The sequence below is a fragment of the Hyla sarda genome, chromosome 8, assembly GCF_029499605.1.
Source record: "Hyla sarda isolate aHylSar1 chromosome 8, aHylSar1.hap1, whole genome shotgun sequence".
NCBI lineage: Eukaryota > Metazoa > Chordata > Amphibia > Anura > Hylidae > Hyla > Hyla sarda.
Window position 1 is genome coordinate 118534695 of NC_079196.1, and position 27966 is coordinate 118562660.

A 27966-nucleotide genomic window follows, 5' to 3' on the forward strand; every position below is an offset into this window, starting at 1 on the left:
GGTCACCCGGATTCAGCAAATACCAGAGTCCAAAATGATGCAGGTTTATACTGTTAATTTTCAGTTTATCGTTACAGTTGGTGTTATTCCATGTCGGAAGGGACGCAGCTACAGCCAGTGGGGTAACTAGAGACAGGCAGGCAGCTATGTGCAACAAAGGTAGGCGTGTTGTTTTCATATGCAGATCTGAAATATTGTCTTATATGCAAGAGGAGGAGTGATGGGGGTTCAGGCAAAAGCCAGGCTATGGATTGCATTGCTAAATGCTCCATCAGAGTGCAATGGTCGCCTGTCCTTTTTTTAAGTGATGATGTGGGTTTAGCCTGTGCTGTATGTATGTATGTATGGGTGGCTGACTGCCACCCACCCAGAGAGTGTATGGGAGGCTGGTTGGCTGCCAGCCTTCCTTCCATTCCTATGAGTAATGTGAGTGCTCATGAAGGGGACATGGTTGGGTCCACCCCTTTCCCGGTTATCCCCTCTAGGCCTTTTGGCTTAGATCAAGTGTAAAAAAAGAAAGGATCTTGCGACAGATCGCATCCTGAGGCACGTTTTTTTTTGTGTGAATACTTGCACTTGGGTGACTTGTGAGCACATACTGATACATACGTTCCCTATCTGGGGACCATAAATTAAATGGATTTTTGAGAAAGGGAGCTGATTTGGAAGCTTGCTTCTGTCGCCCTATGCATTGACCCGATGTGGCAGTATCTTCGGGTAGTGAACAGTGCACCACCCCATTCCAGTGTTAAACAAGAAAGATTCTCATTTAATCCTCCGTGGGTGAGAATTTGAGTTTGAGAATTGGAGACCAAAATGATGAGTTGCACTGACTGGTTTATGAACGTCTATTCATTTAGCGTTTTAATGACCATGTTTGCACACTGATTGGTGTAAAAAAATAAAATAAAACTAAATAATAATAATCTAGCACACCTGTGCAGGTTTGACATGACATGACAGGTAGCTGTCTTGTGGGTGGTGCTGAATCCTGTTAAATGACATGAGGGTCTCATGCCTATACACAAGGGTGTGTCATTGCTGTTGCTTGACCATGCATTGGTTTCTGTGGTCAGTGAATGATAAAAACAAAATTTACCATCCATTCATGGATGGGAAATCCACCATGAGGCATTTGTTTTTAGAAACTGCTGCTCACAACCAATGTTGCAATGGAGTGTCTCCATCTGCTGGTGGTATTGGAAAGGCATTAGTGCTATGACAGGGTCTGAAGAAGAAGAAGAAGAAGAAGAAGACGGAAAAAAATATATATAAAAAGAAAAAGAGAGAGAGAGAGAGAGACTGACTTAGTGAGCGAGTGAGTGAGAGAGTGAGAGTGAGTGAGAGTGAATGAGTGAGTGAGTGATTGAGTGAGTGAGTGAGTGAGAACAAATGAGTTAAAGCAAGTGAGTGAGAGAGATCGAATGAATGAAAGTCTGAATGACAGAAAGAAAAAAGGCTGAAGAAAGAAGCATGAAGAAAAAAAAATGTATATGGAGTTGCTGACATGAGTGCAATCTACAAAGCCGTTGAGGCTGATCCTCATGGGAGGATTATTGCACCAGGACCCTTAGCACTTTTAAAATGCCATTCAATGCCACGGGCTAGATGTAAACTGCAGATGACCATGTTGTGGTAGTTACCATGGATACCCAAGTGATGTGTGAGCTAACACATAGGCCCAACAGATTCCAAGAAGGCCAGAATCACCAGCGGCACCACCATCGATTGTCAGGTCACCCGGATTCAGCAAATACCAGAGTCCAAAAATGATGCAGGTTTATACTGTTAATTTTCAGTTTATCGTTACAGTTGGTGTTATTCCATGTCGGAAGGGACGCAGCTACAGCCAGTGGGGTAACTAGAGACAGGCAGGCAGCTATGTGCAACAAAGGTAGGCGTGTTGTTTTCATATGCAGATCTGAAATATTGTCTTATATGCAAGAGGAGGAGTGATGGGGGTTCAGGCAAAAGCCAGGCTATGGATTGCATTGCTAAATGCTCCATCAGAGTGCAATGGTCGCCTGTCCTTTTTTTAAGTGATGATGTGGGTTTAGCCTGTGCTGTATGTATGTATGTATGGGTGGCTGACTGCCACCCACCCAGAGAGTGTATGGGAGTCTGGTTGGCTGCCAGCCTTCCTTCCATTCCTATGAGTAATGTGAGTGCTCATGAAGGGGACATGGTTGGGTCCACCCCTTTCCCAGTTATCCCCTCTAGGCCTTTTGGCTTAGATCAAGTGTAAAAAAAAGAAAGGATCTTGCGACAGATCGCATCCTGAGGCACGTTTTTTTTTGTGTGAATACTTGCACTTGGGTGACTTGTGAGCACATACTGATACATACGTTCCCTATCTGGGGACCATAAATTAAATGGATTTTTGAGAAAGGGAGCTGATTTGGAAGCTTGCTTCTGTCGCCCTATGCATTGACCCGATGTGGCAGTATCTTCGGGTAGTGAACAGTGCACCACCCCATTCCAGTGTTAAACAAGAAAGATTCTCATTTAATCCTCCGTGGGTGAGAATTTGAGTTTGAGAATTGGAGACCAAAATGATGAGTTGCACTGACTGGTTTATGAACGTCTATTCATTTAGCGTTTTAATGACCATGTTTGCACACTGATTGGTGTAAAAAAATAAAATAAAACTAAATAATAATAATCTAGCACACCTGTGCAGGTTTGACATGACATGACAGGTAGCTGTCTTGTGGGTGGTGCTGAATCCTGTTAAATGACATGAGGGTCTCATGCCTATACACAAGGGTGTGTCATTGCTGTTGCTTGACCATGCATTGGTTTCTGTGGTCAGTGAATGATAAAAACAAAATTTACCATCCATTGATGGATGGGAAATCCGCCATGAGGCATTTGTTTTTAGAAACTGCTGCTCACAACCAATGTTGCAATGGAGTGTCTCCATCTGCTGGTGGTATTGGAAAGGCATTAGTGCTATGACAGGGTCTGAAGAAGAAGAAGAAGAAGACGGAAAAAAATATATATAAAAAGAAAAAGAGAGAGAGAGAGACTGACTTAGTGAGCGAGTGAGTGAGAGAGTGAGAGTGAGTGAGAGTGAATGAGTGAGTGAGTGATTGAGTGAGTGAGTGAGTGAGAACAAATGAGTTAAAGCAAGTGAGTGAGAGAGATCGAATGAATGAAAGTCTGAATGACAGAAAGAAAAAAGGATGAAGAAAGAAGCATGAAGAAAAAAAAATGTATATGGAGTTGCTGACATGAGTGCAATCTACAAAGCCGTTGAGGCTGATCCTCATGGGAGGATTATTGCACCAGGACCCTTAGCACTTTTAAAATGCCATTCAATGCCACGGGCTAGATGTAAACTGCAGATGACCATGTTGTGGTAGTTACCATGGATACCCAAGTGATGTGTGAGCTAACACATAGGCCCAACAGATTCCAAGAAGGCCAGAATCACCAGCGGCACCACCATCGATTGTCAGGTCACCCGGATTCAGCAAATACCAGAGTCCAAAATGATGCAGGTTTATACTGTTAATTTTCAGTTTATCGTTACAGTTGGTGTTATTCCATGTCGGAAGGGACGCAGCTACAGCCAGTGGGGTAACTAGAGACAGGCAGGCAGCTATGTGCAACAAAGGTAGGCGTGTTGTTTTCATATGCAGATCTGAAATATTGTCTTATATGCAAGAGGAGGAGTGATGGGGGTTCAGGCAAAAGCCAGGCTATGGATTGCATTGCTAAATGCTCCATCAGAGTGCAATGGTCGCCTGTCCTTTTTTTAAGTGATGATGTGGGTTTAGCCTGTGCTGTATGCATGTATGTATGGGTGGCTGACTGCCACCCACCCAGAGAGTGTATGGGAGTCTGGTTGGCTGCCAGCCTTCCTTCCATTCCTATGAGTAATGTGAGTGCTCATGAAGGGGACATGGTTGGGTCCACCCCTTTCCCGGTTATCCCCTCTAGGCCTTTTGGCTTAGATCAAGTGTAAAAAAAGAAAGGATCTTGCGACAGATCGCATCCTGAGGCACGTTTTTTTTTGTGTGAATACTTGCACTTGGGTGACTTGTGAGCACATACTGATACATACGTTTCCTATCTGGGGACCATAAATTAAATGGATTTTTGAGAAAGGGAGCTGATTTGGAAGCTTGCTTCTGACGCCCTATGCATTGACCAGATGTGGCAGTATCTTCGGGTAGTGAACAGTGCACCACCCCATTCCAGTGTTAAACAAGAAAGATTCTCATTTAATCCTCCGTGGGTGAGAATTTGAGTTTGAGAATTGGAGACCAAAATGATGAGTTGCACTGACTGGTTTATGAACGTCTATTCATTTAGCGTTTTAATGACCATGTTTGCACACTGATTGGTGTAAAAAAATAAAATAAAACTAAATAATAATAATCTAGCACACCTGTGCAGGTTTGACATGACATGACAGGTAGCTGTCTTGTGGGTGGTGCTGAATCCTGTTAAATGACATGAGGGTCTCATGCCTATACACAAGGGTGTGTCATTGCTGTTGCTTGACCATGCATTGGTTTCTGTGGTCAGTGAATGATAAAAACAAAATTTACCATCCATTGATGGATGGGAAATCCGCCATGAGGCATTTGTTTTTAGAAACTGCTGCTCACAACCAATGTTGCAATGGAGTGTCTCCATCTGCTGGTGGTATTGGAAAGGCATTAGTGCTATGACAGGGTCTGAAGAAGAAGAAGAAGAAGAAGAAGAAGAAGAAGAAGACGGAAAAAAATATATATAAAAAGAAAAATAGAGAGAGAGAGAGACTGACTTAGTGAGCGAGTGAGTGAGAGAGTGAGAGTGAGTGAGAGTGAATGAGTGAGTGAGTGATTGAGTGAGTGAGTGAGTGAGTGAGAACAAATGAGTTAAAGCAAGTGAGTGAGAGAGATCGAATGAATGAAAGTCTGAATGACAGAAAGAAAAAAGGATGAAGAAAGAAGCATGAAGAAAAAAAAATGTATATGGAGTTGCTGACATGAGTGCAATCTACAAAGCCGTTGAGGCTGATCCTCATGGGAGGATTATTGCACCAGGACCCTTAGCACTTTTAAAATGCCATTCAATGCCACGGGCTAGATGTAAACTGCTGATGACCATGTTGTGGTAGTTACCATGGATACCCAAGTGATGTGTGAGCTAACACATAGGCCCAACAGATTCCAAGAAGGCCAGAATCACCAGCGGCACCACCATCGATTGTCAGGTCACCCGGATTCAGCAAATACCAGAGTCCAAAATGATGCAGGTTTATACTGTTAATTTTCAGTTTATCGTTACAGTTGGTGTTATTCCATGTCGGAAGGGACGCAGCTACAGCCAGTGGGGTAACTAGAGACAGGCAGGCAGCTATGTGCAACAAAGGTAGGCGTGTTGTTTTCATATGCAGATCTGAAATATTGTCTTATATGCAAGAGGAGGAGTGATGGGGGTTCAGGCAAAAGCCAGGCTATGGATTGCATTGCTAAATGCTCCATCAGAGTGCAATGGTCGCCTGTCCTTTTTTTAAGTGATGATGTGGGTTTAGCCTGTGCTGTATGTATGTATGTATGTATGGGTGGCTGACTGCCACTCACCCAGAGAGTGTATGGGAGTCTGGTTGGCTGCCAGCCTTCCTTCCATTCCTATGAGTAATGTGAGTGCTCATGAAGGGGACATGGTTGGGTCCACCCCTTTCCCGGTTATCCCCTCTAGGCCTTTTGGCTTAGATCAAGTGTAAAAAAAGAAAGGATCTTGCGACAGATCGCATCCTGAGGCACGTTTTTTTTTGTGTGAATACTTGCACTTGGGTGACTTGTGAGCACATACTGATACATACGTTCCCTATCTGGGGACCATAAATTAAATGGATTTTTGAGAAAGGGAGCTGATTTGGAAGCTTGCTTCTGACGCCCTATGCATTGACCCGATGTGGCAGTATCTTCGGGTAGTGAACAGTGCACCACCCCATTCCAGTGTTAAACAAGAAAGATTCTCATTTAATCCTCCGTGGGTGAGAATTTGAGTTTGAGAATTGGAGACCAAAATGATGAGTTGCACTGACTGGTTTATGAACGTCTATTCATTTAGCGTTTTAATGACCATGTTTGCACACTGATTGGTGTAAAAAAATAAAATAAAACTAAATAATAATAATCTAGCACACCTGTGCAGGTTTGACATGACATGACAGGTAGCTGTCTTGTGGGTGGTGCTGAATCCTGTTAAATGACATGAGGGTCTCATGCCTATACACAAGGGTGTGTCATTGCTGTTGCTTGACCATGCATTGGTTTCTGTGGTCAGTGAATGATAAAAACAAAATTTACCATCCATTGATGGATGGGAAATCCGCCATGAGGCATTTGTTTTTAGAAACTGCTGCTCACAACCAATGTTGCAATGGAGTGTCTCCATCTGCTGGTGGTATTGGAAAGGCATTAGTGCTATGACAGGGTCTGAAGAAGAAGAAGAAGAAGAAGAAGAAGACGGAAAAAAATATATATAAAAAGAAAAAGAGAGAGAGAGAGAGAGACTGACTTAGTGAGCGAGTGAGTGAGAGAGTGAGAGTGAGTGAGAGTGAATGAGTGAGTGAGTGATTGAGTGAGTGAGTGAGTGAGTGAGAACAAATGAGTTAAAGCAAGTGAGTGAGAGAGATCGAATGAATGAAAGTCTGAATGACAGAAAGAAAAAAGGATGAAGAAAGAAGCATGAAGAAAAAAAAATGTATATGGAGTTGCTGACATGAGTGCAATCTACAAAGCCGTTGAGGCTGATCCTCATGGGAGGATTATTGCACCAGGACCCTTAGCACTTTTAAAATGCCATTCAATGCCACGGGCTAGATGTAAACTGCAGATGACCATGTTGTGGTAGTTACCATGGATACCCAAGTGATGTGTGAGCTAACACATAGGCCCAACAGATTCCAAGAAGGCCAGAATCACCAGCGGCACCACCATCGATTGTCAGGTCACCCGGATTCAGCAAATACCAGAGTCCAAAATGATGCAGGTTTATACTGTTAATTTTCAGTTTATCGTTACAGTTGGTGTTATTCCATGTCGGAAGGGACGCAGCTACAGCCAGTGGGGTAACTAGAGACAGGCAGGCAGCTATGTGCAACAAAGGTAGGCGTGTTGTTTTCATATGCAGATCTGAAATATTGTCTTATATGCAAGAGGAGGAGTGATGGGGGTTCAGGCAAAAGCCAGGCTATGGATTGCATTGCTAAATGCTCCATCAGAGTGCAATGGTCGCCTGTCCTTTTTTTAAGTGATGATGTGGGTTTAGCCTGTGCTGTATGTATGTATGTATGGGTGGCTGACTGCCACCCACCCAGAGAGTGTATGGGAGTCTGGTTGGCTGCCAGCCTTCCTTCCATTCCTATGAGTAATGTGAGTGCTCATGAAGGGGACATGGTTGGGTCCACCCCTTTCCCGGTTATCCCCTCTAGGCCTTTTGGCTTAGATCAAGTGTAAAAAAAGAAAGGATCTTGCGACAGATCGCATCCTGAGGCACGTGTTTTTTTGTGTGAATACTTGCACTTGGGTGACTTGTGAGCACATACTGATACATACGTTCCCTATCTGGGGACCATAAATTAAATGGATTTTTGAGAAAGGGAGCTGATTTGGAAGCTTGCTTCTGTCGCCCTATGCATTGACCCGATGTGGCAGTATCTTCGGGTAGTGAACAGTGCACCACCCCATTCCAGTGTTAAACAAGAAAGATTCTCATTTAATCCTCCGTGGGTGAGAATTTGAGTTTGAGAATTGGAGACCAAAATGATGAGTTGCACTGACTGGTTTATGAACGTCTATTCATTTAGCGTTTTAATGACCATGTTTGCACACTGATTGGTGTAAAAAAATAAAATAAAACTAAATAATAATAATCTAGCACACCTGTGCAGGTTTGACATGACATGACAGGTAGCTGTCTTGTGGGTGGTGCTGAATCCTGTTAAATGACATGAGGGTCTCATGCCTATACACAAGGGTGTGTCATTGCTGTTGCTTGACCATGCATTGGTTTCTGTGGTCAGTGAATGATAAAAACAAAATTTACCATCCATTGATGGATGGAAAATCCGCCATGAGGCATTTGTTTTTAGAAACTGCTGCTCACAACCAATGTTGCAATGGAGTGTCTCCATCTGCTGGTGGTATTGGAAAGGCATTAGTGCTATGACAGGGTCTGAAGAAGAAGAAGAAGAAGACGGAAAAAAATATATATAAAAAGAAAAAGAGAGAGAGAGAGAGAGACTGACTTAGTGAGCGAGTGAGTGAGAGAGTGAGAGTGAGTGAGAGTGAATGAGTGAGTGAGTGATTGAGTGAGTGAGTGAGTGAGTGAGAACAAATGAGTTAAAGCAAGTGAGTGAGAGAGATCGAATGAATGAAAGTCTGAATGACAGAAAGAAAAAAGGATGAAGAAAGAAGCATGAAGAAAAAAAAATGTATATGGAGTTGCTGACATGAGTGCAATCTACAAAGCCGTTGAGGCTGATCCTCATGGGAGGATTATTGCACCAGGACCCTTAGCACTTTTAAAATGCCATTCAATGCCACGGGCTAGATGTAAACTGCAGATGACCATGTTGTGGTAGTTACCATGGATACCCAAGTGATGTGTGAGCTAACACATAGGCCCAACAGATTCCAAGAAGGCCAGAATCACCAGCGGCACCACCATCGATTGTCAGGTCACCCGGATTCAGCAAATACCAGAGTCCAAAATGATGCAGGTTTATACTGTTAATTTTCAGTTTATCGTTACAGTTGGTGTTATTCCATGTCGGAAGGGACGCAGCTACAGCCAGTGGGGTAACTAGAGACAGGCAGGCAGCTATGTGCAACAAAGGTAGGCGTGTTGTTTTCATATGCAGATCTGAAATATTGTCTTATATGCAAGAGGAGGAGTGATGGGGGTTCAGGCAAAAGCCAGGCTATGGATTGCATTGCTAAATGCTCCATCAGAGTGCAATGGTCGCCTGTCCTTTTTTTAAGTGATGATGTGGGTTTAGCCTGTGCTGTATGTATGTATGTATGGGTGGCTGACTGCCACCCACCCAGAGAGTGTATGGGAGTCTGGTTGGCTGCCAGCCTTCCTTCCATTCCTATGAGTAATGTGAGTGCTCATGAAGGGGACATGGTTGGGTCCACCCCTTTCCCGGTTATCCCCTCTAGGCCTTTTGGCTTAGATCAAGTGTAAAAAAAGAAAGGATCTTGCGACAGATCGCATCCTGAGGCACGTTTTTTTTTTGTGTGAATACTTGCACTTGGGTGACTTGTGAGCACATACTGATACATACGTTCCCTATCTGGGGACCATAAATTAAATGGATTTTTGAGAAAGGGAGCTGATTTGGAAGCTTGCTTCTGTCGCCCTATGCATTGACCCGATGTGGCAGTATCTTCGGGTAGTGAACAGTGTACCACCCCATTCCAGTGTTAAACAAGAAAGATTCTCATTTAATCCTCCGTGGGTGAGAATTTGAGTTTGAGAATTGGAGACCAAAATGATGAGTTGCACTGACTGGTTTATGAACGTCTATTCATTTAGCGTTTTAATGACCATGTTTGCACACTGATTGGTGTAAAAAAATAAAATAAAACTAAATAATAATAATCTAGCACACCTGTGCAGGTTTGACATGACATGACAGGTAGCTGTCTTGTGGGTGGTGCTGAATCCTGTTAAATGACATGAGGGTCTCATGCCTATACACAAGGGTGTGTCATTGCTGTTGCTTGACCATGCATTGGTTTCTGTGGTCAGTGAATGATAAAAACAAAATTTACCATCCATTGATGGATGGGAAATCCGCCATGAGGCATTTGTTTTTAGAAACTGCTGCTCACAACCAATGTTGCAATGGAGTGTCTCCATCTGCTGGTGGTATTGGAAAGGCATTAGTGCTATGACAGGGTCTGAAGAAGAAGAAGAAGACGGAAAAAAATATATATAAAAAGAAAAAGAGAGAGAGAGAGAGAGAGACTGACTTAGTGAGCGAGTGAGTGAGAGTGAGTGAGAGTGAATGAGTGAGTGAGTGATTGAGTGAGTGAGTGAGTGAGTGAGTGAGTGAGAACAAATGAGTTAAAGCAAGTGAGTGAGAGAGATCGAATGAATGAAAGTCTGAATGACAGAAAGAAAAAAGGATGAAGAAAGAAGCATGAAGAAAAAAAAATGTATATGGAGTTGCTGACATGAGTGCAATCTACAAAGCCGTTGAGGCTGATCCTCATGGGAGGATTATTGCACCAGGACCCTTAGCACTTTTAAAATGCCATTCAATGCCACGGGCTAGATGTAAACTGCAGATGACCATGTTGTGGTAGTTACCATGGATACCCAAGTGATGTGTGAGCTAACACATAGGCCCAACAGATTCCAAGAAGGCCAGAATCACCAGCGGCACCACCATCGATTGTCAGGTCACCCGGATTCAGCAAATACCAGAGTCCAAAATGATGCAGGTTTATACTGTTAATTTTCAGTTTATCGTTACAGTTGGTGTTATTCCATGTCGGAAGGGACGCAGCTACAGCCAGTGGGGTAACTAGAGACAGGCAGGCAGCTATGTGCAACAAAGGTAGGCGTGTTGTTTTCATATGCAGATCTGAAATATTGTCTTATATGCAAGAGGAGGAGTGATGGGGGTTCAGGCAAAAGCCAGGCTATGGATTGCATTGCTAAATGCTCCATCAGAGTGCAATGGTCGCCTGTCCTTTTTTTAAGTGATGATGTGGGTTTAGCCTGTGCTGTATGTATATATGTATGGGTGGCTGACTGCCACCCACCCAGAGAGTGTATGGGAGTCTGGTTGGCTGCCAGCCTTCCTTCCATTCCTATGAGTAATGTGAGTGCTCATGAAGGGGACATGGTTGGGTCCACCCCTTTCCCGGTTATCCCCTCTAGGCCTTTTGGCTTAGATCAAGTGTAAAAAAAGAAAGGATCTTGCGACAGATCGCATCCTGAGGCACGTTTTTTTTTGTGTGAATACTTGCACTTGGGTGACTTGTGAGCACATACTGATACATACGTTCCCTATCTGGGGACCATAAATTAAATGGATTTTTGAGAAAGGGAGCTGATTTGGAAGCTTGCTTCTGTCGCCCTATGCATTGACCCGATGTGGCAGTATCTTCGGGTAGTGAACAGTGCACCACCCCATTCCAGTGTTAAACAAGAAAGATTCTCATTTAATCCTCCGTGGGTGAGAATTTGAGTTTGAGAATTGGAGACCAAAATGATGAGTTGCACTGACTGGTTTATGAACGTCTATTCATTTAGCGTTTTAATGACCATGTTTGCACACTGATTGGTGTAAAAAAATAAAATAAAACTAAATAATAATAATCTAGCACACCTGTGCAGGTTTGACATGACATGACAGGTAGCTGTCTTGTGGGTGGTGCTGAATCCTGTTAAATGACATGAGGGTCTCATGCCTATACACAAGGGTGTGTCATTGCTGTTGCTTGACCATGCATTGGTTTCTGTGGTCAGTGAATGATAAAAACAAAATTTACCATCCATTGATGGATGGGAAATCCGCCATGAGGCATTTGTTTTTAGAAACTGCTGCTCACAACCAATGTTGCAATGGAGTGTCTCCATCTGCTGGTGGTATTGGAAAGGCATTAGTGCTATGACAGGGTCTGAAGAAGAAGAAGAAGAAGAAGACGGAAAAAAATATATATAAAAAGAAAAAGAGAGAGAGAGAGAGAGACTGACTTAGTGAGCGAGTGAGTGAGAGAGTGAGAGTGAGTGAGAGTGAATGAGTGAGTGAGTGATTGAGTGAGTGAGTGAGTGAGAACAAATGAGTTAAAGCAAGTGAGTGAGAGAGATCGAATGAATGAAAGTCTGAATGACAGAAAGAAAAAAGGATGAAGAAAGAAGCATGAAGAAAAAAAAATGTATATGGAGTTGCTGACATGAGTGCAATCTACAAAGCCGTTGAGGCTGATCCTCATGGGAGGATTATTGCACCAGGACCCTTAGCACTTTTAAAATGCCATTCAATGCCACGGGCTAGATGTAAACTGCAGATGACCATGTTGTGGTAGTTACCATGGATACCCAAGTGATGTGTGAGCTAACACATAGGCCCAACAGATTCCAAGAAGGCCAGAATCACCAGCGGCACCACCATCGATTGTCAGGTCACCCGGATTCAGCAAATACCAGAGTCCAAAATGATGCAGGTTTATACTGTTAATTTTCAGTTTATCGTTACAGTTGGTGTTATTCCATGTCGGAAGGGACGCAGCTACAGCCAGTGGGGTAACTAGAGACAGGCAGGCAGCTATGTGCAACAAAGGTAGGCGTGTTGTTTTCATATGCAGATCTGAAATATTGTCTTATATGCAAGAGGAGGAGTGATGGGGGTTCAGGCAAAAGCCAGGCTATGGATTGCATTGCTAAATGCTCCATCAGAGTGCAATGGTCGCCTGTCCTTTTTTTAAGTGATGATGTGGGTTTAGCCTGTGCTGTATGTATGTATGGGTGGCTGACTGCCACCCACCCAGAGAGTGTATGGGAGTCTGGTTGGCTGCCAGCCTTCCTTCCATTCCTATGAGTAATGTGAGTGCTCATGAAGGGGACATGGTTGGGTCCACCCCTTTCCCGGTTATCCCCTCTAGGCCTTTTGGCTTAGATCAAGTGTAAAAAAAGAAAGGATCTTGCGACAGATCGCATCCTGAGGCACGTTTTTTTTTGTGTGAATACTTGCACTTGGGTGACTTGTGAGCATATACTGATACATACGTTCCCTATCTGGGGACCATAAATTAAATGGATTTTTGAGAAAGGGAGCTGATTTGGAAGCTTGCTTCTGTCGCCCTATGCATTGACCCGATGTGGCAGTATCTTCGGGTAGTGAACAGTGCACCACCCCAGTCCAGTGTTAAACAAGAAAGATTCTCATTTAATCCTCCGTGGGTGAGAATTTGAGTTTGAGAATTGGAGACCAAAATGATGAGTTGCACTGACTGGTTTATGAACGTCTATTCATTTAGCGTTTTAATGACCATGTTTGCACACTGATTGGTGTAAAAAAATAAAATAAAACTAAATAATAATAATCTAGCACACCTGTGCAGGTTTGACATGACATGACAGGTAGCTGTCTTGTGGGTGGTGCTGAATCCTGTTAAATGACATGAGGGTCTCATGCCTATACACAAGGGTGTGTCATTGCTGTTGCTTGACCATGCATTGGTTTCTGTGGTCAGTGAATGATAAAAACAAAATTTACCATCCATTGATGGATGGGAAATCCGCCATGAGGCATTTGTTTTTAGAAACTGCTGCTCACAACCAATGTTGCAATGGAGTGTCTCCATCTGCTGGTGGTATTGGAAAGGCATTAGTGCTATGACAGGGTCTGAAGAAGAAGAAGAAGAAGAAGACGGAAAAAAATATATATAAAAAGAAAAAGAGAGAGAGAGAGAGACTGACTTAGTGAGCGAGTGAGTGAGAGAGTGAGAGTGAGTGAGAGTGAATGAGTGAGTGAGTGATTGAGTGAGTGAGTGAGTGAGTGAGAACAAATGAGTTAAAGCAAGTGAGTGAGAGAGATCGAATGAATGAAAGTCTGAATGACAGAAAGAAAAAAGGATGAAGAAAGAAGCATGAAGAAAAAAAAATGTATATGGAGTTGCTGACATGAGTGCAATCTACAAAGCCGTTGAGGCTGATCCTCATGGGAGGATTATTGCACCAGGACCCTTAGCACTTTTAAAATGCCATTCAATGCCACGGGCTAGATGTAAACTGCAGATGACCATGTTGTGGTAGTTACCATGGATACCCAAGTGATGTGTGAGCTAACACATAGGCCCAACAGATTCCAAGAAGGCCAGAATCACCAGCGGCACCACCATCGATTGTCAGGTCACCCGGATTCAGCAAATACCAGAGTCCAAAATGATGCAGGTTTATACTGTTAATTTTCAGTTTATCGTTACAGTTGGTGTTATTCCATGTCGGAAGGGACGCAGCTACAGCCAGTGGGGTAACTAGAGACAGGCAGGCAGCTATGTGCAACAAAGGTAGGCGTGTTGTTTTCATATGCAGATCTGAAATATTGTCTTATATGCAAGAGGAGGAGTGATGGGGGTTCAGGCAAAAGCCAGGCTATGGATTGCATTGCTAAATGCTCCATCAGAGTGCAATGGTCGCCTGTCCTTTTTTTAAGTGATGATGTGGGTTTAGCCTGTGCTGTATGTATGTATGTATGGGTGGCTGACTGCCACCCACCCAGAGAGTGTATGGGAGTCTGGTTGGCTGCCAGCCTTCCTTCCATTCCTATGAGTAATGTGAGTGCTCATGAAGGGGACATGGTTGGGTCCACCCCTTTCCCGGTTATCCCCTCTAGGCCTTTTGGCTTAGATCAAGTGTAAAAAAAGAAAGGATCTTGCGACAGATCGCATCCTGAGGCACGTTTTTTTTTTGTGTGAATACTTGCACTTGGGTGACTTGTGAGCACATACTGATACATACGTTCCCTATCTGGGGACCATAAATTAAATGGATTTTTGAGAAAGGGAGCTGATTTGGAAGCTTGCTTCTGTCGCCCTATGCATTGACCCGATGTGGCAGTATCTTCGGGTAGTGAACAGTGCACCACCCCATTCCAGTGTTAAACAAGAAAGATTCTCATTTAATCCTCCGTGGGTGAGAATTTGAGTTTGAGAATTGGAGACCAAAATGATGAGTTGCACTGACTGGTTTATGAACGTCTATTCATTTAGCGTTTTAATGACCATGTTTGCACACTGATTGGTGTAAAAAAATAAAATAAAACTAAATAATAATAATCTAGCACACCTGTGCAGGTTTGACATGACATGACAGGTAGCTGTCTTGTGGGTGGTGCTGAATCCTGTTAAATGACATGAGGGTCTCATGCCTATACACAAGGGTGTGTCATTGCTGTTGCTTGACCATGCATTGGTTTCTGTGGTCAGTGAATGATAAAAACAAAATTTACCATCCATTGATGGATGGGAAATCCGCCATGAGGCATTTGTTTTTAGAAACTGCTGCTCACAACCAATGTTGCAATGGAGTGTCTCCATCTGCTGGTGGTATTGGAAAGGCATTAGTGCTATGACAGGGTCTGAAGAAGAAGAAGAAGAAGACGGAAAAAAATATATATAAAAAGAAAAAGAGAGAGAGAGAGAGAGACTGACTTAGTGAGCGAGTGAGTGAGAGAGTGAGAGTGAGTGAGAGTGAATGAGTGAGTGAGTGATTGAGTGAGTGAGTGAGAACAAATGGGTTAAAGCAAGTGAGTGAGAGAGATCGAATGAATGAAAGTCTGAATGACAGAAAGAAAAAAGGATGAAGAAAGAAGCATGAAGAAAAAAAAATGTATATGGAGTTGCTGACATGAGTGCAATCTACAAAGCCGTTGAGGCTGATCCTCATGGGAGGATTATTGCACCAGGACCCTTAGCACTTTTAAAATGCCATTCAATGCCACGGGCTAGATGTAAACTGCAGATGACCATGTTGTGGTAGTTACCATGGATACCCAAGTGATGTGTGAGCTAACACATAGGCCCAACAGATTCCAAGAAGGCCAGAATCACCAGCGGCACCACCATCGATTGTCAGGTCACCCGGATTCAGCAAATACCAGAGTCCAAAATGATGCAGGTTTATACTGTTAATTTTCAGTTTATCGTTACAGTTGGTGTTATTCCATGTCGGAAGGGACGCAGCTACAGCCAGTGGGGTAACTAGAGACAGGCAGGCAGCTATGTGCAACAAAGGTAGGCGTGTTGTTTTCATATGCAGATCTGAAATATTGTCTTATATGCAAGAGGAGGAGTGATGGGGGTTCAGGCAAAAGCCAGGCTATGGATTGCATTGCTAAATGCTCCATCAGAGTGCAATGGTCGCCTGTCCTTTTTTTAAGTGATGATGTGGGTTTAGCCTGTGCTGTATGTATGTATGTATGGGTGGCTGACTGCCACCCACCCAGAGAGTGTATGGGAGTCTGGTTGGCTGCCAGCCTTCCTTCCATTCCTATGAGTAATGTGAGTGCTCATGAAGGGGACATGGTTGGGTCCACCCCTTTCCCGGTTATCCCCTCTAGGCCTTTTGGCTTAGATCAAGTGTAAAAAAAGAAAGGATCTTGCGACAGATCGCATCCTGAGGCACGTTTTTTTTTGTGTGAATACTTGCACTTGGGTGACTTGTGAGCACATACTGATACATACGTTCCCTATCTGGGGACCATAAATTAAATGGATTTTTGAGAAAGGGAGCTGATTTGGAAGCTTGCTTCTGTCGCCCTATGCATTGACCCGATGTGGCAGTATCTTCGGGTAGTGAACAGTGCACCACCCCATTCCAGTGTTAAACAAGACAGATTCTCATTTAATCCTCCGTGGGTGAGAATTTGAGTTTGAGAATTGGAGACCAAAATGATGAGTTGCACTGACTGGTTTATGAACGTCTATTCATTTAGCGTTTTAATGACCATGTTTGCACACTGATTGGTGTAAAAAAATAAAATAAAACTAAATAATAATAATCTAGCACACCTGTGCAGGTTTGACATGACATGACAGGTAGCTGTCTTGTGGGTGGTGCTGAATCCTGTTAAATGACATGAGGGTCTCATGCCTATACACAAGGGTGTGTCATTGCTGTTGCTTGACCATGCATTGGTTTCTGTGGTCAGTGAATGATAAAAACAAAATTTACCATCCATTGATGGATGGGAAATCCGCCATGAGGCATTTGTTTTTAGAAACTGCTGCTCACAACCAATGTTGCAATGGAGTGTCTCCATCTGCTGGTGGTATTGGAAAGGCATTAGTGCTATGACAGGGTCTGAAGAAGAAGAAGAAGAAGAAGAAGACGGAAAAAAATATATATAAAAAGAAAAAGAGAGAGAGAGAGAGAGACTGACTTAGTGAGCGAGTGAGTGAGAGAGTGAGAGTGAGTGAGAGTGAGTGAGTGAGTGAGTGATTGAGTGAGTGAGTGAGTGAGTGAGAACAAATGAGTTAAAGCAAGTGAGTGAGAGAGATCGAATGAATGAAAGTCTGAATGACAGAAAGAAAAAAGGATGAAGAAAGAAGCATGAAGAAAAAAAAATGTATATGGAGTTGCTGACATGAGTGCAATCTACAAAGCCGTTGAGGCTGATCCTCATGGGAGGATTATTGCACCAGGACCCTTAGCACTTTTAAAATGCCATTCAATGCCACGGGCTAGATGTAAACTGCAGATGACCATGTTGTGGTAGTTACCATGGATACCCAAGTGATGTGTGAGCTAACACATAGGCCCAACAGATTCCAAGAAGGCCAGAATCACCAGCGGCACCACCATCGATTGTCAGGTCACCCGGATTCAGCAAATACCAGAGTCCAAAATGATGCAGGTTTATACTGTTAATTTTCAGTTTATCGTTACAGTTGGTGTTATTCCATGTCGGAAGGGACGCAGCTACAGCCAGTGGGGTAACTAGAGACAGGCAGGCAGCTATGTGCAACAAAGGTAGGCGTGTTGTTTTCATATGCAGATCTGAAATATTGTCTTATATGCAAGAGGAGGAGTGATGGGGGTTCAGGCAAAAGCCAGGCTATGGATTGCATTGCTAAATGCTCCATCAGAGTGCAATGGTCGCCTGTCCTTTTTTTAAGTGATGATGTGGGTTTAGCCTGTGCTGTATGTATGTATGTATGGGTGGCTGACTGCCACCCACCCAGAGAGTGTATGGGAGTCTGGTTGGCTGCCAGCCTTCCTTCCATTCCTATGAGTAATGTGAGTGCTCATGAAGGGGACATGGTTGGGTCCACCCCTTTCCCGGTTATCCCCTCTAGGCCTTTTGGCTTAGATCAAGTGTAAAAAAAAGAAAGGATCTTGCGACAGATCGCATCCTGAGGCACGTTTTTTTTTGTGTGAATACTTGCACTTGGGTGACTTGTGAGCACATACTGATACATACGTTCCCTATCTGGGGACCATAAATTAAATGGATTTTTGAGAAAGGGAGCTGATTTGGAAGCTTGCTTCTGTCGCCCTATGCATTGACCCGATGTGGCAGTATCTTCGGGTAGTGAACAGTGCACCACCCCATTCCAGTGTTAAACAAGACAGATTCTCATTTAATCCTCCGTGGGTGAGAATTTGAGTTTGAGAATTGGAGACCAAAATGATGAGTTGCACTGACTGGTTTATGAACGTCTATTCATTTAGCGTTTTAATGACCATGTTTGCACACTGATTGGTGTAAAAAAATAAAATAAAACTAAATAATAATAATCTAGCACACCTGTGCAGGTTTGACATGACATGACAGGTAGCTGTCTTGTGGGTGGTGCTGAATCCTGTTAAATGACATGAGGGTCTCATGCCTATACACAAGGGTGTGTCATTGCTGTTGCTTGACCATGCATTGGTTTCTGTGGTCAGTGAATGATAAAAACAAAATTTACCATCCATTGATGGATGGGAAATCCGCCATGAGGCATTTGTTTTTAGAAACTGCTGCTCACAACCAATGTTGCAATGGAGTGTCTCCATCTGCTGGTGGTATTGGAAAGGCATTAGTGCTATGACAGGGTCTGAAGAAGAAGAAGAAGAAGACGGAAAAAAATATATATAAAAAGAAAAAGAGAGAGAGAGAGAGAGACTGACTTAGTGAGCGAGTGAGTGAGAGAGTGAGAGTGAGTGAGAGTGAGTGAGTGAGTGAGTGATTGAGTGAGTGAGTGAGTGAGTGAGAACAAATGAGTTAAAGCAAGTGAGTGAGAGAGATCGAATGAATGAAAGTCTGAATGACAGAAAGAAAAAAGGATGAAGAAAGAAGCATGAAGAAAAAAAAATGTATATGGAGTTGCTGACATGAGTGCAATCTACAAAGCCGTTGAGGCTGATCCTCATGGGAGGATTATTGCACCAGGACCCTTAGCACTTTTAAAATGCCATTCAATGCCACGGGCTAGATGTAAACTGCAGATGACCATGTTGTGGTAGTTACCATGGATACCCAAGTGATGTGTGAGCTAACACATAGGCCCAACAGATTCCAAGAAGGCCAGAATCACCAGCGGCACCACCATCGATTGTCAGGTCACCCGGATTCAGCAAATACCAGAGTCCAAAATGATGCAGGTTTATACTGTTAATTTTCAGTTTATCGTTACAGTTGGTGTTATTCCATGTCGGAAGGGACGCAGCTACAGCCAGTGGGGTAACTAGAGACAGGCAGGCAGCTATGTGCAACAAAGGTAGGCGTGTTGTTTTCATATGCAGATCTGAAATATTGTCTTATATGCAAGAGGAGGAGTGATGGGGGTTCAGGCAAAAGCCAGGCTATGGATTGCATTGCTAAATGCTCCATCAGAGTGCAATGGTCGCCTGTCCTTTTTTTAAGTGATGATGTGGGTTTAGCCTGTGCTGTATGTATGTATGTATGGGTGGCTGACTGCCACCCACCCAGAGAGTGTATGGGAGTCTGGTTGGCTGCCAGCCTTCCTTCCATTCCTATGAGTAATGTGAGTGCTCATGAAGGGGACATGGTTGGGTCCACCCCTTTCCCGGTTATCCCCTCTAGGCCTTTTGGCTTAGATCAAGTGTAAAAAAAGAAAGGATCTTGCGACAGATCGCATCCTGAGGCACGTTTTTTTTTGTGTGAATACTTGCACTTGGGTGACTTGTGAGCACATACTGATACATACGTTCCCTATCTGGGGACCATAAATTAAATGGATTTTTGAGAAAGGGAGCTGATTTGGAAGCTTGTTTCTGTCGCCCTATGCATTGACCCGATGTGGCAGTATCTTCGGGTAGTGAACAGTGCACCACCCCATTCCAGTGTTAAACAAGAAAGATTCTCATTTAATCCTCCGTGGGTGAGAATTTGAGTTTGAGAATTGGAGACCAAAATGATGAGTTGCACTGACTGGTTTATGAACGTCTATTCATTTAGCGTTTTAATGACCATGTTTGCACACTGATTGGTGTAAAAAAATAAAATAAAACTAAATAATAATAATCTAGCACACCTGTGCAGGTTTGACATGACATGACAGGTAGCTGTCTTGTGGGTGGTGCTGAATCCTGTTAAATGACATGAGGGTCTCATGCCTATACACAAGGGTGTGTCATTGCTGTTGCTTGACCATGCATTGGTTTCTGTGGTCAGTGAATGATAAAAACAAAATTTACCATCCATTGATGGATGGGAAATCCGCCATGAGGCATTTGTTTTTAGAAACTGCTGCTCACAACCAATGTTGCAATGGAGTGTCTCCATCTGCTGGTGGTATTGGAAAGGCATTAGTGCTATGACAGGGTCTGAAGAAGAAGAAGAAGAAGAAGAAGACGGAAAAAAATATATATAAAAAGAAAAAGAGAGAGAGAGAGAGAGACTGACTTAGTGAGCGAGTGAGTGAGAGAGTGAGAGTGAGTGAGAGTGAATGAGTGAGTGAGTGATTGAGTGAGTGAGTGAGTGAGAACAAATGAGTTAAAGCAAGTGAGTGAGAGAGATCGAATGAATGAAAGTCTGAATGACAGAAAGAAAAAAGGATGAAGAAAGAAGCATGACGAAAAAAAAATGTATATGGAGTTGCTGACATGAGTGCAATCTACAAAGCCGTTGAGGCTGATCCTCATGGGAGGATTATTGCACCAGGACCCTTAGCACTTTTAAAATGCCATTCAATGCCACGGGCTAGATGTAAACTGCAGATGACCATGTTGTGGTAGTTACCATGGATACCCAAGTGATGTGTGAGCTAACACATAGGCCCAACAGATTCCAAGAAGGCCAGAATCACCAGCGGCACCACCATCGATTGTCAGGTCACCCGGATCCAGCAAATACCAGAGTCCAAAATGATGCAGGTTTATACTGTTAATTTTCAGTTTATCGTTACAGATGGTGTTATTCCATGTCGGAAGGGACGCAGCTACAGCCAGTGGGGTAACTAGAGACAGGCAGGCAGCTATGTGCAACAAAGGTAGGCGTGTTGTTTTCATATGCAGATCTGAAATATTGTCTTATATGCAAGAGGAGGAGTGATGGGGGTTCAGGCAAAAGCCAGGCTATGGATTGCATTGCTAAATGCTCCATCAGAGTGCAATGGTCGCCTGTCCTTTTTTTAAGTGATGATGTGGGTTTAGCCTGTGCTGTATGTATGTATGTATGGGTGGCTGACTGCCACCCACCCAGAGAGTGTATGGGAGTCTGGTTGGCTGCCAGCCTTCCTTCCATTCCTATGAGTAATGTGAGTGCTCATGAAGGGGACATGGTTGGGTCCACCCCTTTCCCGGTTATCCCCTCTAGGCCTTTTGGCTTAGATCAAGTGTAAAAAAAGAAAGGATCTTGCGACAGATCGCATCCTGAGGCACGTTTTTTTTTGTGTGAATACTTGCACTTGGGTGACTTGTGAGCACATACTGATACATACGTTCCCTATCTGGGGACCATAAATTAAATGGATTTTTGAGAAAGGGAGCTGATTTGGAAGCTTGCTTCTGTCGCCCTATGCATTGACCCGATGTGGCAGTATCTTCGGGTAGTGAACAGTGCACCACCTCATTCCAGTGTTAAACAAGAAAGATTCTCATTTAATCCTCCGTGGGTGAGAATTTGAGTTTGAGAATTGGAGACCAAAATGATGAGTTGCACTGACTGGTTTATGAACGTCTATTCATTTAGCGTTTTAATGACCATGTTTGCACACTGATTGGTGTAAAAAAATAAAATAAAACTAAATAATAATAATCTAGCACACCTGTGCAGGTTTGACATGACATGACAGGTAGCTGTCTTGTGGGTGGTGCTGAATCCTGTTAAATGACATGAGGGTCTCATGCCTATACACAAGGGTGTGTCATTGCTGTTGCTTGACCATGCATTGGTTTCTGTGGTCAGTGAATGATAAAAACAAAATTTACCATCCATTGATGGATGGGAAATCCGCCATGAGGCATTTGTTTTTAGAAACTGCTGCTCACAACCAATGTTGCAATGGAGTGTCTCCATCTGCTGGTGGTATTGGAAAGGCATTAGTGCTATGACAGGGTCTGAAGAAGAAGAAGAAGAAGACGGAAAAAAATATATATAAAAAGAAAAAGAGAGAGAGAGAGAGAGACTGACTTAGTGAGCGAGTGAGTGAGAGAGTGAGAGTAAGTGAGAGTGAATGAGTGAGTGAGTGATTGAGTGAGTGAGTGAGTGAGAACAAATGAGTTAAAGCAAGTGAGTGAGAGAGATCGAATGAATGAAAGTCTGAATGACAGAAAGAAAAAAGGATGAAGAAAGAAGCATGAAGAAAAAAAAATGTATATGGAGTTGCTGACATGAGTGCAATCTACAAAGCCGTTGAGGCTGATCCTCATGGGAGGATTATTGCACCAGGACCCTTAGCACTTTTAAAATGCCATTCAATGCCACGGGCTAGATGTAAACTGCAGATGACCATGTTGTGGTAGTTACCATGGATACCCAAGTGATGTGTGAGCTAACACATAGGCCCAACAGATTCCAAGAAGGCCAGAATCACCAGCGGCACCACCATCGATTGTCAGGTCACCCGGATTCAGCAAATACCAGAGTCCAAAATGATGCAGGTTTATACTGTTAATTTTCAGTTTATCGTTACAGTTGGTGTTATTCCATGTCGGAAGGGACACAGCTACAGCCAGTGGGGTAACTAGAGACAGGCAGGCAGCTATGTGCAACAAAGGTAGGCGTGTTGTTTTCATATGCAGATCTGAAATATTGTCTTATATGCAAGAGGAGGAGTGATGGGGGTTCAGGCAAAAGCCAGGCTATGGATTGCATTGCTAAATGCTCCATCAGAGTGCAATGGTCGCCTGTCCTTTTTTTAAGTGATGATGTGGGTTTAGCCTGTGCTGTATGTATGTATGTATGGGTGGCTGACTGCCACCCACCCAGAGAGTGTATGGGAGTCTGGTTGGCTGCCAGCCTTCCTTCCATTCCTATGAGTAATGTGAGTGCTCATGAAGGGGACATGGTTGGGTCCACCCCTTTCCCGGTTATCCCCTCTAGGCCTTTTGGCTTAGATCAAGTGTAAAAAAAGAAAGGATCTTGCGACAGATCGCATCCTGAGGCACGTTTTTTTTTGTGTGAATACTTGCACTTGGGTGACTTGTGAGCACATACTGATACATACGTTCCCTATCTGGGGACCATAAATTAAATGGATTTTTGAGAAAGGGAGCTGATTTGGAAGCTTGCTTCTGTCGCCCTATGCATTGACCCGATGTGGCAGTATCTTCGGGTAGTGAACAGTGCACCACCCCATTCCAGTGTTAAACAAGAAAGATTCTCATTTAATCCTCCGTGGGTGAGAATTTGAGTTTGAGAATTGGAGACCAAAATGATGAGTTGCACTGACTGGTTTATGAACGTCTATTCATTTAGCGTTTTAATGACCATGTTTGCACACTGATTGGTGTAAAAAAATAAAATAAAACGAAATAATAATAATCTAGCACACCTGTGCAGGTTTGACATGACATGACAGGTAGCTGTCTTGTGGGTGGTGCTGAATCCTGTTAAATGACATGAGGGTCTCATGCCTATACACAAGGGTGTGTCATTGCTGTTGCTTGACCATGCATTGGTTTCTGTGGTCAGTGAATGATAAAAACAAAATTTACCATCCATTGATGGATCTGAAATCCGCCATGAGGCATTTGTTTTTAGAAACTGCTGCTCACAACCAATGTTGCAATGGAGTGTCTCCATCTGCTGGTGGTATTGGAAAGGCATTAGTGCTATGACAGGGTCTGAAGAAGAAGAAGAAGAAGACGGAAAAAAATATATATAAAAAGAAAAAGAGAGAGAGAGAGAGAGACTGACTTAGTGAGCGAGTGAGTGAGAGAGTGAGAGTGAGTGAGAGTGAATGAGTGAGTGAGTGATTGAGTGAGTGAGTGAGTGAGAACAAATGAGTTAAAGCAAGTGAGTGAGAGAGATCGAATGAATGAAAGTCTGAATGACAGAAAGAAAAAAGGATGAAGAAAGAAGCATGAAGAAAAAAAAAATGTATATGGAGTTGCTGACATGAGTGCAATCTACAAAGCCGTTGAGGCTGATCCTCATGGGAGGATTATTGCACCAGGACCCTTAGCACTTTTAAAATGCCATTCAATGCCACGGGCTAGATGTAAACTGCAGATGACCATGTTGTGGTAGTTACCATGGATACCCAAGTGATGTGTGAGCTAACACATAGGCCCAACAGATTCCAAGAAGGCCAGAATCACCAGCGGCACCACCATCGATTGTCAGGTCACCCGGATTCAGCAAATACCAGAGTCCAAAATGATGCAGGTTTATACTGTTAATTTTCAGTTTATCGTTACAGTTGGTGTTATTCCATGTCGGAAGGGACGCAGCTACAGCCAGTGGGGTAACTAGAGACAGGCAGGCAGCTATGTGCAACAAAGGTAGGCGTGTTGTTTTCATATGCAGATCTGAAATATTGTCTTATATGCAAGAGGAGGAGTGATGGGGGTTCAGGCAAAAGCCAGGCTATGGATTGCATTGCTAAATGCTCCATCAGAGTGCAATGGTCGCCTGTCCTTTTTTTAAGTGATGATGTGGGTTTAGCCTGTGCTGTATGTATGTATGTATGGGTGGCTGACTGCCACCCACCCAGAGAGTGTATGGGAGTCTGGTTGGCTGCCAGCATTCCTTCCATTCCTATGAGTAATGTGAGTGCTCATGAAGGGGACATGGTTGGGTCCACCCCTTTCCCGGTTATCCCCTCTAGGCCTTTTGGCTTAGATCAAGTGTAAAAAAAGAAAGGATCTTGCGACAGATCGCATCCTGAGGCACGTTTTTTTTTGTGTGAATACTTGCACTTGGGTGACTTGTGAGCACATACTGATACATACGTTCCCTATCTGGGGACCATAAATTAAATGGATTTTTGAGAAAGGGAGCTGATTTGGAAGCTTGCTTCTGTCGCCCTATGCATTGACCCGATGTGGCAGTATCTTCGGGTAGTGAACAGTGCACCACCCCATTCCAGTGTTAAACAAGAAAGATTCTCATTTAATCCTCCGTGGGTGAGAATTTGAGTTTGAGAATTGGAGACCAAAATGATGAGTTGCACTGACTGGTTTATGAACGTCTATTCATTTAGCGTTTTAATGACCATGTTTGCACACTGATTGGTGTAAAAAAATAAAATAAAACTAAATAATAATAATCTAGCACACCTGTGCAGGTTTGACATGACATGACAGGTAGCTGTCTTGTGGGTGGTGCTGAATCCTGTTAAATGACATGAGGGTCTCATGCCTATACACAAGGGTGTGTCATTGCTGTTGCTTGACCATGCATTGGTTTCTGTGGTCAGTGAATGATAAAAACAAAACTTACCATCCATTGATGGATGGGAAATCCGCCATGAGGCATTTGTTTTTAGAAACTGCTGCTCACAACCAATGTTGCAATGGAGTGTCTCCATCTGCTGGTGGTATTGGAAAGGCATTAGTGCTATGACAGGGTCTGAAGAAGAAGAAGAAGAAGATGGAAAAAAATATATATAAAAAGAAAAAGAGAGAGAGAGAGAGAGAGACTGACTTAGTGAGCGAGTGAGTGAGAGAGTGAGAGTGAGTGAGAGTGAATGAGTGAGTGAGTGATTGAGTGAGTGAGTGAGTGAGTGAGAACAAATGAGTTAAAGCAAGTGAGTGAGAGAGATCGAATGAATGAAAGTCTGAATGACAGAAAGAAAAAAGGATGAAGAAAGAAGCATGAAGAAAAAAAAATGTATATGGAGTTGCTGACATGAGTGCAATCTACAAAGCCGTTGAGGCTGATCCTCATGGGAGGATTATTGCACCAGGACCCTTAGCACTTTTAAAATGCCATTCAATGCCACGGGCTAGATGTAAACTGCAGATGACCATGTTGTGGTAGTTACCATGGATACCCAAGTGATGTGTGAGCTAACACATAGGCCCAACAGATTCCAAGAAGGCCAGAATCACCAGCGGCACCACCATCGATTGTCAGGTCACCCGGATTCAGCAAATACCAGAGTCCAAAATGATGCAGGTTTATACTGTTAATTTTCAGTTTATCGTTACAGTTGGTGTTATTCCATGTTGGAAGGGACGCAGCTACAGCCAGTGGGGTAACTAGAGACAGGCAGGCAGCTATGTGCAACAAAGGTAGGCGTGTTGTTTTCATATGCAGATCTGAAATATTGTCTTATATGCAAGAGGAGGAGTGATGGGGGTTCAGGCAAAAGCCAGGCTATGGATTGCATTGCTAAATGCTCCATCAGAGTGCAATGGTCGCCTGTCCTTTTTTTAAGTGATGATGTGGGTTTAGCCTGTGCTGTATGTATGTATGTATGGGTGGCTGACTGCCACCCACCCAGAGAGTGTATGGGAGTCTGGTTGGCTGCCAGCCTTCCTTCCATTCCTATGAGTAATGTGAGTGCTCATGAAGGGGACATGGTTGGGTCCACCCCTTTCCCGGTTATCCCCTCTAGGCCTTTTGGCTTAGATCAAGTGTAAAAAAAGAAAGGATCTTGCGACAGATCGCATCCTGAGGCACGTTTTTTTTTGTGTGAATACTTGCACTTGGGTGACTTGTGAGCACATACTGATACATACGTTCCCTATCTGGGGACCATAAATTAAATGGATTTTTGAGAAAGGGAGCTGATTTGGAAGCTTGCTTCTGTCGCCCTATGCATTGACCCGATGTGGCAGTATCTTCGGGTAGTGAACAGTGCACCACCCCATTCCAGTGTTAAACAAGAAAGATTCTCATTTAATCCTCCGTGGGTGAGAATTTGAGTTTGAGAATTGGAGACCAAAATGATGAGTTGCACTGACTGGTTTATGAACGTCTATTCATTTAGCGTTTTAATGACCATGTTTGCACACTGATTGGTGTAAAAAAATAAAATAAAACTAAATAATAATAATAATCTAGCACACCTGTGCAGGTTTGACATGACATGACAGGTAGCTGTCTTGTGGGTGGTGCTGAATCCTGTTAAATGACATGAGGGTCTCATGCCTATACACAAGGGTGTGTCATTGCTGTTGCTTGACCATGCATTGGTTTCTGTGGTCAGTGAATGATAAAAACAAAATTTACCATCCATTGATGGATGGGAAATCCGCCATGAGGCATTTGTTTTTAGAAACTGCTGCTCACAACCAATGTTGCAATGGAGTGTCTCCATCTGCTGGTGGTATTGGAAAGGCATTAGTGCTATGACAGGGTCTGAAGAAGAAGAAGAAGAAGAAGGAAAAAAATATATATAAAAAGAAAAAGAGAGAGAGAGAGAGAGACTGACTTAGTGAGCGAGTGAGTGAGAGAGTGAGAGTGAGTGAGAGTGAATGAGTGAGTGAGTGATTGAGTGAGTGAGTGGGTGAGTGAGAACAAATGAGTTAAAGCAAGTGAGTGAGAGAGATCGAATGAATGAAAGTCTGAATGACAGAAAGAAAAAAGGATGAAGAAAGAAGCATGAAGAAAAAAAAAATGTATATGGAGTTGCTGACATGAGTGCAATCTACAAAGCCGTTGAGGCTGATCCTCATGGGAGGATTATTGCACCAGGACCCTTAGCACTTTTAAAATGCCATTCAATGCCACGGGCTAGATGTAAACTGCAGATGACCATGTTGTGGTAGTTACCATGGATACCCAAGTGATGTGTGAGCTAACACATAGGCCCAACAGATTCCAAGAAGGCCAGAATCACCAGCGGCACCACCATCGATTGTCAGGTCACCCGGATTCAGCAAATACCAGAGTCCAAAATGATGCAGGTTTATACTGTTAATTTTCAGTTTATCGTTACAGTTGGTGTTATTCCATGTCGGAAGGGACGCAGCTACAGCCAGTGGGGTAACTAGAGACAGGCAGGCAGCTATGTGCAACAAAGGTAGGCGTGTTGTTTTCATATGCAGATCTGAAATATTGTCTTATATGCAAGAGGAGGAGTGATGGGGGTTCAG

The 27966-nt window shown here is 43.4% G+C and overlaps 16 pseudogenes; all 16 read left to right on the forward strand.

The window, feature by feature from the left end:
• Positions 1 to 474: 474 nt before the first annotated feature.
• LOC130287559 (U2 spliceosomal RNA) lies at positions 475 to 738 on the forward strand (annotated as a pseudogene).
• Positions 739 to 2209: 1471 nt separating this feature from the next.
• On the forward strand, positions 2210 to 2474 carry LOC130288595 (U2 spliceosomal RNA; annotated as a pseudogene).
• A 1460-nt stretch (positions 2475 to 3934) lies between these two features.
• On the forward strand, positions 3935 to 4198 carry LOC130289809 (U2 spliceosomal RNA; annotated as a pseudogene).
• A 1488-nt stretch (positions 4199 to 5686) lies between these two features.
• On the forward strand, positions 5687 to 5950 carry LOC130288764 (U2 spliceosomal RNA; annotated as a pseudogene).
• A 1477-nt stretch (positions 5951 to 7427) lies between these two features.
• LOC130287724 (U2 spliceosomal RNA) lies at positions 7428 to 7691 on the forward strand (annotated as a pseudogene).
• Positions 7692 to 9159: 1468 nt separating this feature from the next.
• LOC130289384 (U2 spliceosomal RNA) lies at positions 9160 to 9424 on the forward strand (annotated as a pseudogene).
• A 1467-nt stretch (positions 9425 to 10891) lies between these two features.
• Positions 10892 to 11155, forward strand: LOC130287560 (U2 spliceosomal RNA; annotated as a pseudogene).
• Positions 11156 to 12618: 1463 nt separating this feature from the next.
• Positions 12619 to 12882, forward strand: LOC130285632 (U2 spliceosomal RNA; annotated as a pseudogene).
• Positions 12883 to 14351: 1469 nt separating this feature from the next.
• On the forward strand, positions 14352 to 14616 carry LOC130288165 (U2 spliceosomal RNA; annotated as a pseudogene).
• A 1460-nt stretch (positions 14617 to 16076) lies between these two features.
• Positions 16077 to 16340, forward strand: LOC130287561 (U2 spliceosomal RNA; annotated as a pseudogene).
• Positions 16341 to 17814: 1474 nt separating this feature from the next.
• On the forward strand, positions 17815 to 18079 carry LOC130288597 (U2 spliceosomal RNA; annotated as a pseudogene).
• Positions 18080 to 19547: 1468 nt separating this feature from the next.
• LOC130289617 (U2 spliceosomal RNA) lies at positions 19548 to 19811 on the forward strand (annotated as a pseudogene).
• A 1470-nt stretch (positions 19812 to 21281) lies between these two features.
• LOC130287039 (U2 spliceosomal RNA) lies at positions 21282 to 21545 on the forward strand (annotated as a pseudogene).
• A 1464-nt stretch (positions 21546 to 23009) lies between these two features.
• On the forward strand, positions 23010 to 23273 carry LOC130287562 (U2 spliceosomal RNA; annotated as a pseudogene).
• Positions 23274 to 24738: 1465 nt separating this feature from the next.
• LOC130287563 (U2 spliceosomal RNA) lies at positions 24739 to 25002 on the forward strand (annotated as a pseudogene).
• Positions 25003 to 26472: 1470 nt separating this feature from the next.
• LOC130287564 (U2 spliceosomal RNA) lies at positions 26473 to 26736 on the forward strand (annotated as a pseudogene).
• The last annotated feature ends 1230 nt before the right edge of the window (positions 26737 to 27966 follow it).